Source organism: Gekko japonicus, unplaced genomic scaffold, assembly GCF_001447785.1.
Source record: "Gekko japonicus isolate JY-2015 unplaced genomic scaffold, Gekko_japonicus_V1.1 scaffold1449, whole genome shotgun sequence".
NCBI lineage: Eukaryota > Metazoa > Chordata > Lepidosauria > Squamata > Gekkonidae > Gekko > Gekko japonicus.
The window spans coordinates 98,748-110,429 of NW_015173714.1; the positions used below are offsets into that span (position 1 = coordinate 98,748).

At 47.2% G+C, this 11,682-nt stretch overlaps 1 protein-coding gene across 1 annotated transcript in view; it reads right to left on the reverse strand.

Annotated features, from left to right (window-relative positions):
* Nucleotides 1-11,682, reverse strand: part of LOC107120590 (guanine nucleotide-binding protein subunit alpha-15-like) — a 25,874-nt gene that overhangs the window by 13,379 nt on the left and 813 nt on the right. The window lies entirely within an intron of this gene.

The window sequence follows — 11,682 nt, forward strand, 5'->3', positions numbered from 1 at the left end:
TTCCAGTTCTGCTGCTGCGTCATCATAGGTTTGCAGTTTACAGATACACACCTGAACAGCATACTCAAGACTGCAACAGCACAGACGTTTTGATGCAATAATGCAGAGCAAGAGGTGTCAGTTATCAGACACTGTTAAATAAATAAATTTTGCAAGAGTGCTAATGTTTTAAGCAATGTTTTTATTTTAAGTTAAAAAAAACCTTTGTGTTTGTGTCCTTTATAAAGTTTATATCTCTGCTACCTGGCATTACACTTTATGATACACATGGCCTGGCCCAACAAGGTCTCATTTATGTCAGATCTGGCCCTCATAACAAATGAGTTTGACACCCCTGCTCTAGAGCATCACTGTCTCCGGGGGAACGGATCCCTCTATGGTCTGAACCCATTCCTATTGCTGAGATGTTTGGCCAATGGTTTCTAGAGGAGAGGTCCCCAGCCTTTGGAATTCTGGCACAGGGTGGTGGGCAGGCACCACTACAAAATGGCTGCCACCAGGGGTCATTTCGTAGAAAAAGAGGTGCAGGAGCTCATTAGCATAACTCATTAGCCTAACTTATTTGCATATGCCACACACCCTGACATCACCTGAAGTTTGTCAGAAGGCAACACCCACCGCTTAGGCTCCACTGGACTGTTTTGGATTGCTAGCTACGGGCGGGGGGAACATGCAGATCTGTCCTTGCAGAGGAGGGAGAGCTTGTACCTGAATAAGACTTGGTCTTAAAGGTGCCATTGGACTGTTTTGGACCAGGGGGCTCTGCAGCTTACCTGGCTGCTTCTTGCTCTGACTGAGGGCTGCTGGGAGCAGAGGATGGGGCTTGTTGCATGCGCCCACCTCCTGGGCTAGAGCTCCACTCCTCTCCACTCCTGCAGGAAATGACCCCTGGCTGCCACAAGAGACAGAGCCCACTACAAAATGTCAGGGAGTGCGGGAGTGCATAAGTCTCACAGTAACTCTTCAACACTTCAGGCAGAAACTCTTTAAACGAATGCATTCAAAATAACCATACTTATGGTTCTCCCATCACTCTGGGTTGGAACAGGCCCCGGTGGTGTAAATTCTCCTGCAAACTGAAGAAAACAAACACACACTAACAGAACGTCACTGCCAGCCACACAGGGTGGGGCTGTCAGTGTGGCAGGTTAAAATGAACCGGACGAGCCACTCAGGAGTGTGAACGGGACAGCCCCTCCCGTAGCCTGGCAGGCTGGGAGTCATATTTTCATCCTGCCATTCTTCCAAGGAGCTCAGTGCGTGGTTCTCCCATCCCCATTTTATCCTCACCGCAAGCCTGTGAGGTGGGCTAGATAACGAGTGTGATTGGTCCAAGGCAGGGGTCATTTCGTAGAAAAAGAGGTGCAGGAGCTCATTAGCATAACTCATTTGCATATGCCACACCCCCTGACATCACCGGAAGTGTGTCAGAAGGCAACACCCACCACTCAGGCTCCGCTGGATTGTTTTGGACTGCTAGCTATTGGGGCGGGGGACGTGCAGATCTGTCCTTGCAGAGGAGGGAGAGCTTGTACCTGAATAAAACTTGGTCTTAAAGGTGCCACTGGACTGTTTTGGACCAGGGGGGCAGGGGGAGCCCTGCAACTTACCTGTCTGCTTCTTGCTCTGACTGAGGGCTGCTGGGAGCAGGGGGTGGGGCTTGTTGCATGTGCCCGCCCCCTGGGCTCTTTACTACCGGAGCTCCGCTCCTGTGCGCTCCTACAGGAAATGATCCCTGGTCCAAGGTAAGTTTAGTCAAAAGACAGCTTAGTGGCAGGGGGTGGACCGGAACCCAGGCCTCCCCCACTCTAACTGCTACACCGCATTGGCTTCACGTCTGCCACCCCAGGACGTCAAGTCGATCCCTGAATCCAGCCTTGAACCTGGCTGGAACCAGAATTGCCAAATCCTCTCTGCTATCAAATCACGCGCCCAGCTCTGGTCTGCAGCCGAGCTGATTCCTTGGCGATTTAAAGACAAAACACACGGCTTCCCTCTCCTCTCTTTGCCCCCTCGCCACCCATCCAGAGAATAAACATAGCTAGATGTGTTTTGAGATGCAGTCCTCGATAAATTAAACACTGCCTTTTTTTTAAATAAAAGGGTGGGGGGGGGGCTTAACTTTCCTAAATATCAGTTGAGTAAACTGTACTAACTCACCCGCTTCAGGAGTAAGATGGAATACAAGAACACCCAGGGAACCAGGAAATTACAGGCTGATTAGCCTAATGCCTGTTCCTGGTAAGTTAGTGGAAAGTTAGAGGGTGCGTTCAGACGGGGGATTTACAACGGTTAGGGTGCCGGTTCCAACCAGTGTACTTACGGGCGTTCAGACGGCGAACATCTGCCTCCCGTCCCTAACCGTTGTAATGCTTAGTTTTAAAAAACTAAGCGATATGCGCTCAGGCAAAGCTTCGCCCTGAGCGTTTGTTTGTTTGTTTGTTTGTTTAAAAAAGCCCTTACTTTACCATCCCGGAGGATGGTAAAGTTTAAATGTAAGGGGGGGGTTGAGCATGCGCAAAAAATCACCATTCTCTGAATGGCTGCCTGTGCGCATGCTCAAACTGCTTAAAAAAAAAAATCGCCGACGCCCGCAGCGTGTGAGCGGGCGTCCAACGGAGGGATTCGCAAAATGGAGGGTGAGTCTGATCGCGTTTATGCAGGCAGAAACGCCCCGTCTGAACGCACCCTCGTCTCAGAGTCAGAAGGTGGCTTATGAAGCAGCCCCCCCCCCCAGTCAGCGTAGCAAATCCTAAACCAGAACTTTCCAAATAGACACCCCACCACATTCTGGCTTACTGGTCCCCTTGGCAAACTGCTCTCACCATCAAGTGGTTTCCCCTGCTATTCACAAGAAATCTGCCCTCCTGGAACCTTTTTTTAAAACTCTAACCTTGCCTCCTGAAACACCAGAGCATGGGGCTTTGCCCTCCGCCCCTGGACAATCTAGAGCAGGTAGGGTTGCCAAACCCCCCCCCTGGTTTGCCAGGGGTCCCCCGGTTTGGGGGGGGTTCTACCCGCTGACGGCCAGATGGCCAGTGGGGGAAGCCCCACCCCCAACACCCACAGCCACCCCTCTCTCTCCCTTTAAGTGTGTGGAACCCGTGTTTCCTCCCAAGCACGTCTTTCCTCCCAAGCCAGATCTCCGCTTGAGATCAGGCTTGCAGGGAAATGCCAGCTTTGTGCACTTAAAAGGGAACGCGGCTGCTCTTAAAGGGGAAACGCCGGCTTCTTTAAGTGCAGGGAACTGCCATTTCTGGAGATCCAGCGCGGGGGGGGGGGACGTCCCCAACGTGACATCATCACGTTGGAGATGCCCCGTCCCCTCCAGGAAAGCTCCCAAAGTCCCCCGCTGGGGGTGGAAGATGGACTTGGCAAGCCTAAGAGCAGGAGTCCCCAACATGGTGCCCATGGGAGCCATGATACCCACCGCCATCTTTCCTGGCACCCAGCAAGTGTCTTTAGGAAGTGGGAGGCATTGGTGTGGCTTTTGCCCAGCTCGTGTGTAGCAGATAGCCAGGTCAGGTTGCTGAGAAGTGAAGACAGATACTGCCAGATGAGGGTTTCTAACCAGCTCAGTATGTATGCTTACTTTGTGTGTATGCAAGAAAGTATTTTTCAACACTAGGTTCATTTGAAAAGGCATCCTGTTAACCGGAGCTTCTGCCTGAAATGGTAAAAGTCTTACTAGTTTGTTATGCACCACCTCGCTCCCTGTTTGTTATGCACCACCTCGCTCCCTGACATTTTGCGGCTGGCTTCACTTCCTGCGGCTGGCTCTGCCTTTGGTGGCAGCCATTTTGTGGTTGCGCCCACCGCCCTGTGTTAGAATTCCAAAACACCCACAGGCTCAAAAAGGTTGTGAGACCCCCGGTCTAAAGTCAACTCATACAGGTCACTTCAATGGGCCTGGATGGGGGACCACCAAGGAAGTCGAGGGTCCCCATACAGAAGCAGGCAATAGCAAACAACCCCTGTTTGTGTCTTGCCCTGAGAACCCTACAGGGGCTGATTCTGCATTGGCTTTTCCCTCCGTTGTTTTACACGTTGGAACAGAAATCCCCCTCTGTATTGCACGCTGGCTTCACTTGCTTTGATGATCGGGTTTTATGGTAGTTTCCACACTCCATGCCACTTTCGAATTCTTTGATCGTAGGATTTTATGGTACCTTCTGCATAGATTTACAGCTGTTTTATGGCCATTCAGGGTTGACTTTGCGATCAGTATGGCATTGCCCCGAGGTATCTGAGGTTGTGGCCACAAGCGCAGGGGGGGGGAAGCAAGGCTATTTGCTCCGTAGGAATTTGACCTGCAGTTGCGCAATCACACAGTCCTTGGAAGCTGCAGGGACAGCCTGCCACTGAGTGATCAGATGCAACCACGGGTGAATCGGGTTCTGGTTTGTTTGTTTTTTGCTGCGTGTTTCCGGTATGCTTCAACGAGGGATCGATTATTCGCGTCTCCGCACTGAGTGCGATGATGCACATACCGAAACAGGGAAAAAAACAACGGCATGGAGTCGGGATGGCCTGATCAGACCATTCCAACGCCATGGGAGCATGCTGCAGCGATCACACAGGGGAAAGTCTGTTCCTGGTCCGTAGCAACCCGTTTGCTACTGGACTTTTCCTACTGTCTTTTTACTCCACTTCTGCGGCAGAGCAAAACAGGTTGCCGACGCGTGCGGGATGCTTCCGAGATGTTTGTGTCTGATAGCGCCCTTAAAATCCGCCCAGCATTCGCGCCCATGGTGCGGCTAATTCTGCGTGTGATCGTGCCCTGAATGTTGGTTTTGAGCTGCACTTTTTCCTCCCAGTTGAGAAAATGTGGAGCGAATGCCAGATGCAGATTCGCCCAAAGTCACCATAAGTCGGCTGGGACTTGACGGCACGTTGCACCACCACCCCTTAAAAGGGCTCTTTGGCTGCAGGCGTGAAAACAGAAAAGGTTCATAAAAATTGCCAGGTTGATTTACAATTCCATTCCGCTCTCCCTGTGCTTGGCAAAGGTGTATGCATGAAGTCAGTCTTGCCCATAAGACTGCTGTTCGTTAGGACTGGAGAATCTTTGCCCAAGCAAAGAATTAATTCTCAGCCACATAGTAACAGTTCTGCCCGTGTTTATTTAAAATGACTTTTGGGTTGTTGTTTTTTCAAATTTAGCTTTGGAGATTGTTTTGTCAAGGAGAACAGATGGGGAGAGAAACTTTAACAGACCCAAGCAGCTCTTACCCGCACTGAGGAAAAAAGACAGGTAGCTGTAAGTTTTCCTCCGCAGGAGTAAAAACAATCCTGGATAGAGTTGCCATTCTCCAGGTGGGGCCTGGAGATCCCCTGGAATTACAACTGATCTCCAGATGGCAGAGATTGGTTCCTCTAGAGCAGGGGTGCATTCAGACGGGCCGTTTAGTCCGTTTTCGGCCCGCATCAGAAACGGATTTTATCTGCACGATCACACGATCAACATCTACCTCCTGTCCCCAGCCGTCGCATTCCGGCTCAAAACCCTTTTAACCCGGAGTATTTTGATACCAGGTCCCCAAGTGGTGTTTTCCTGATTCTCCGGTTCCAGCCGCATTTTCCCCCTGTGTGATCGCGCCTCCAGTGTCGAGTCACTTCTGGTTTAAAAACACCCCCCCATACACCCAGTTTGGTGTAGTGGTTAAGTGCGCGGACTCTAATCTGGGAGAACCGGGTTTGATTCCCCACTCCTCCACTTGCACCTGCTGATGTGACCTTGGGTCAGTCACAAGCTCTGGCACAGCTGTCCTTGAAAAAGAGCAGTTTGTGTCAGAGTTCTCTCAGCCCCACCCACCTCACAGGGTGTCTGTTGTGGGGAGGGGAAGGGAAAGGAGTTTGTAAGCCGCTCTGAGACTACTCATTTGTTACGAGGGCCGGATCTGACATAAATGTTACTTTGTTGGGCTGGGCCATGCGTGTAACACAAAGTACTCTCTAGTACTTTGTGTTACATTTTATGGCATGCATGGCCCGGCCTGACAAAGTGACATTTATGTCAGATCTGGCCCTCGTAACAAATGAGTTCGACACCCCTGTTCTGGAGGAAACAACCGCTTTGGAGGGTAGACTTGATAGCATTATACCCTACTGAGGCCCTTCCCCTCCTCAAACCCTACCTCCCCAGGCTCCAGGCCAGGTCAGCCGAAATTTCCCAACTCAGGGTTCGCAAAAGTAAGGGTGGTTTTTTCCAGTGAGAAAGTTGCCAGCCAGGAAAGGGTCAAAGTTCCTCCCTCTCTCTCATTCATTCTTCTCCTTGTTCAAACAATCCTGGCAGCTAAATTTGCAATAAGAAAAAATAAGTTTAAGATAAACATGAAATCCTAGCGTGTTGTTGAGCCTTTGGGCAGGAGGAATTGTTGATAGCAGATATTGTCGATATTTGTGAAGTTTCAGCCTTAGATAATCTTATAAAACATTTACCAGTTTTGTGTAGTGGTTAGGAGCGCGGACTCTAATCTGGGAGAACCGGGTTTAAGTCCCCACTCCTCCACATGCAGCTGCTGGTGTAACCTTGGGTCAGTCACAGTTCTCTCAGAGCTGTTCTAAAAAAAGAGTGGTTCTTGAAAGAGTTCTCTCAGCCCCACCTACCTCACAGGGTGTCTGTTGTGTGTGGGGAGGGAAGGGATTGTAAACTGCTCTGATACTCCTTTGGGTAGTGAAGGGCGGGGCATATATCCAATCTCTTCTCTTCTTACTATGGCTGAAGGGAATCATGATCTTGTAGCAGTTAAGAGTGCTGGAGTAGGGTCTGGGAGACCTGGGTTCAAATTCCCACTCTGCCATGAAAACTTCCTGGTGTCTTTGGACCTGTCACTCTCTCAGCCTAACCTACCTCACAGGATGGTTGTTGAGAGGATAAAAATGGAGGAGGAAAGAACTATGTTGTAAGCTGCTTTGGGTACCCGTTGGGGAGAAAAGCTGGATTTTTTAAAAAAATGTCTAAATAAAGAAAATGACCTGGGGGAAAGATTTTTTTTAAAGGTTCTTTTTTAAAAACAAAAACAAAAACGCCAGTGTAAAAATTGTCCTTAGAAGTCCCGCCTCTCCTCCAGGGCTCTGAACCAATCCGTGTGATTGGAGCCTCAGGCAAATCCATGTGACTGTCAGCCAATCAGAGCCCAGGGAACTTCATCGGGTGGGAGGGGCTCAGCCAGCCTCAGCCTTAAAAAGGGTGAAGAAGAACTTATTTTCTTCAGATGGGGGATCTTGTGGTTCTGGAAAGGAGCGTCAGCTTCGCCAGGCTTTTATTTGGCTTTCTACTTAGGGTTTGGGGGTCGACTGAGGGGAAAATAGCCCATTTTAGTGATCCAAATAAGCATTCTCTTAAGGGCCCAGCAATCTTAACTCATAGGGGCTCTGTGAGACAAAATAGCAGCCTTGAACCTGCTGATGAACCCTGTCCAAAGAAAGGGCAAGCAAATCTCCCCTGGGGGTTATTTAGTTTTTTTGAGAGCCAGCTTTATACATCTAACAAAGTCTGAGTCCAGCGAGAAGAGGGGTGGGAGTTTCTTAAAAGCAAAATACTGAATGAACAATCACAAATGATTCCTATGGGAAGGAAAAATGGAAGAAGCCAAGGTGGCTCCATAAATAGCTTTCTAAAGACTTGAGAAATAAAAAAGACTCATTTAGGAAATGAAAGGAGGGCCTTAGAACCAAGGATGAATATAAACAAATAACAAGTGCTTGTAGAGAGAGTGTTAGAAAAGCTAAATCTCAGTAGGTTAGTGAGAGATGCTAACAACCCCAAAAGGTTATTTGGTTATGTTCAAACAAAGTAAGAAAAAGAGCAAGGACATGGTAGGCCTATTGCAGGGATCAGAAATTAAAATTGTAAAAGGTCATGAAGAGAGGGCAGAACTACTCAATTTCTGCTTTTCCTCAGTCTTCTCGTCCAAGGGAAGTGGTGCTCAACATGGCAAAAACAGAACACATGATGAGGGAAGGGAGTTGCGGCATAGGATCGGCAAAAGGTTAGTACGTAAACATCTAGTTTCTTTAAATGAAACTAAGTCCTCGGGGTACTAAAAGAACTCACGGACGTAAATTCTGATCGTCCATTATTTTTGAGAATTCTTGAAAAACAGGTGAGGTGCCAGAAGGCTGGAGGTGGACAAATATTGTCCCCATCTTCAAGAAGTAGAAAAGGGAGGATCCAGGTAATTACCGACCCATCAGCTTGATATTTATACCTGGAAAAGTTTTAGAACAGGTCATCAAACAGCCAGTCCTTGAGCATTTAGAAAGGATGGCTGTGATTTCTAAGAGCCAGCAATGGGTTTGTAAAAAAACATGTCATGCCAGGCTAACCTTGGTCCTAATCACACGCAAAATTAGCCGCGCGATAGGCACGAATGCCGGGCAGATTTTAAGGACGCGATCACACAGGAACATCTGGCAACCGTCCTGCACCCATCGGCAACCCGTCTCGCTCTGCCGAAGCGGAGTTAAAAAATACCGGGGAAAGTCCAGTATCAAACGAGTTGCTATGGGCCAGAGACGGGCTTTCCCCTGTGTGATCACTCCAGTGCGCTCTCATGGCATCGGGATGGTCTGATCAGGCCATCCCGACTCCGTGCCAGTTTTCCCCCCCTCCTCAGTATGCGCATCATTGCATACTGCCATAGGAAGCCCTCAGTGTGAAGATGTGATTCATTGATCCTCCGTTTATGCGAATCGAAAACAAACAGCTCAAAAAAACCCCAACTCGTCCGCGATTGCGTCTGATCATGCAGTGGCAGGCTATGCCTGCAGCTTCAAAGAACAGTGTGATCATACAACTGCTGGTCAATTTCCTCCGGGTTAAATAGCCTCGCTTTATCTCGCAGTGTGACCGGGACCATGATCTCTTTTTTTGGCAAAGTTACTACCTTGCTGGATCAGGGGAATGGTGTAGAAATAGTATACCATGATTTCAGTAAGGCTTTTGATTAGGTTCCACATAATATTCTTGCTGACAAATTGGTAAAATGTGGTTTGGATCCTATTACTGTTAGGGGGATCTGTAACTGGTTGACAGATCACTCCCAAAGAGTGCTTGTTAATGGTTCCTCAGCCTCGTGGAGAGGAGTGACAAGTGGAGTGCCTCAGGGATCCGTCCTGGGACCTGTTTTGTTCAACATCTTTAACAATGATTTGAGTGAAGGAATAGAGGGAATACTTATTAAATTTGCAGGTTATACTAAATTGGGAGGGGTAGCAAATACAGTGGAAGATACAGGGTGATCTTCAGGCTGGAAAACTGGGCTAAAACAAATAAAATGAATTTCAACTAAGATAAATGTAAAGTTCTGCACATAAGTAGGAAAAATCAAATGCATAATTATAAGATGGGGGTGACTCGTCTTGGCAGTAGTATGTGCAAAAGGGATCCAGGGGTCTTAGTAGACCATACACTGAATCTGAGTCAGCAGTGTGATGTGGTAGCTAAAAAGGCAAATGCAATTTTGAGCGGTATCAACAGAAGTATAGTGTCCAGATCATGCAAAGTGGTGGTATCGCTTTGCTCTGCTCTGGTTTAGACCTCACTGAAAATGTTGACTTAGTGTGCGACTGCAATTTTTTTTAAAAAAAGGCCAACGCTATGGTGGGGATTATCAGGAAAGAAAGTGAAAACAAACCAGTCAGCATCATGACGCCCCTGTAGAAATGGATGGTGTGGCCTCATTTCTATGTACTGATTGGTAGGAATTCTTTGCCACTTGCTAAAAACCAGTAGCAGATTTAGTACACATACAACAGGGGCTACATTTTTCTGAAAGCACTTATATTGCATTATCGCCATCTTGTGATTTTATGTACAGAATTGAATTTTAATCTTTTATGATACTATGTTTTAATCTTTTAAATTGTTATACTTACATGTTGTGAGCCGCCCTGAGCCTGCTTGCAGGGTAGGGCAAGATAAAAATAAAATCAAATAAATAAAAATTACTGTGTACAGTTCTGGTCACTGCACCTCAAAAAAGATATTATAGCCTTGGAAAAGGTGTAGAAAGGGGCATCTAAAATGATAAAAGGGTTGGAACACCTTCCCTATGAAGAAAGGGTAAAGAGGTTAGGGCTTGGAGAAATGATGATTGAGGGGTGACATAATAAGAGGAGGGAGAGAAAGAAGTCCTTTTCTCCCTTTCACACCATATAAGAACTCGTGGGCACTCAATGAAATTAATGAGCAGTAGGTTTAGAACAGATAAAAGGAAGTACTTCTTCAACCAAAGAGTAATTAGCACGTGGAATTCGCTGCTGCAGGAAGTGGTGGCAGCTACAAGCCTAGACAGCTTCAAGAGGGGATTGGAGAAACATGGAGAAGAGGTCCATCAGTGGCTGTTAGCCACAATGTATAAAGGGAACGCTCTGTCTTGGGCAGTGATGCTCTGTATTCTTGGAGCTTGGGGGCAGCAGTGGGAGGGCTTCTGGAGTTCTGGCCCCACTGGTGGACCTCCTGATGGCACCTGGGTTTTTTGGCCCACTGTGTGGCACAGAGTGTTAGACTGGATGGACTATTGGCTTGATCCAACATGGCTTCTCTTATGTTCTTATGGTCTTGCTTACTACAACATTTGTTCTTTCTATTCTCGACTTTTATTTCTTCCTACACCGCAGACAGCAAGAACAAAGATCTGTGTAACTAGGGAAGCAGAGGATGTAGCCATTTACGGCTCTCTACTATGGGGCATAATTGCAAATTCCGTCTATTTTAAATTTCATAAATATGCCACACATTACCATTTGGTGTGGTAACAAAGTTATGAATCAGTGGTCTTAAAGGAGTAAAATAAGTTTATTTAAACTTTCTCACACCAAATTATATTTTCTTTTACTGGTGTGTATGTGGAAAACACCATTTAAAATTCCTGGAAATTTTACCGTTCATCTATAAGTAACACTCCCAACGTCTTTTCCTTAAAGTCAAAATAGCTGGGGAGGCATTAAGAGGGTGTTACACAGAGAGGGATTAACTGTGTGTTGTTTATCTGATTATCCCACCACCACCACCAAAAAAAACCCCTCTAGTAATAGTCCTAGCTGGGTAAAAATATCAGTATTTTCTCCCCATTATGGTTAATTGCAACTTACAGAGAGGAACTTAAATTGGGGTAATGGCAGAGGAAAAGGGTTTAAACATCCCTCCCCTTCTGCAGCCTTCCACATCAAATTAGGACCCACCACCACCACGCCAAAAGAAAGAAAATACCAGGAGACCACCAGTATGGCGCTGCGCTGCTACTTCACTTCTCTCTTGGCCTTTCAATCAAAATGTGTGAATGTGGTATGTTATAACAGAGTGAAGGGCTAACAGTATTTATGTGGAATGATGGATAACATAGCTCAAGGTGGGCGGCCGTGTTGGTCTGAAGCAACAGAAGAAAGTTAGAGTCCAGTGGCACCTTTAAGACCAGCAAAGTTTTATTCCGGGCGTGAGCTTTCGTGTGCACCCAGAATAAAACTTTGTTGGTCTTAAAGGTGCCACTGGATTCTAACTTTGATATATAACACAGTTGTGTTTTTTTTTAAGGATCACATCTGCCCAGTGACACAGGTCTCTTCTTGTTCTGAGATTCTGGAAAAAAACACTGAAGAGACTAACGGCAGCACAGGAACTAACCAGAGGTTAACCACATGACACAGCCCATTGAAACTGCAAGGATCCGATAGGGA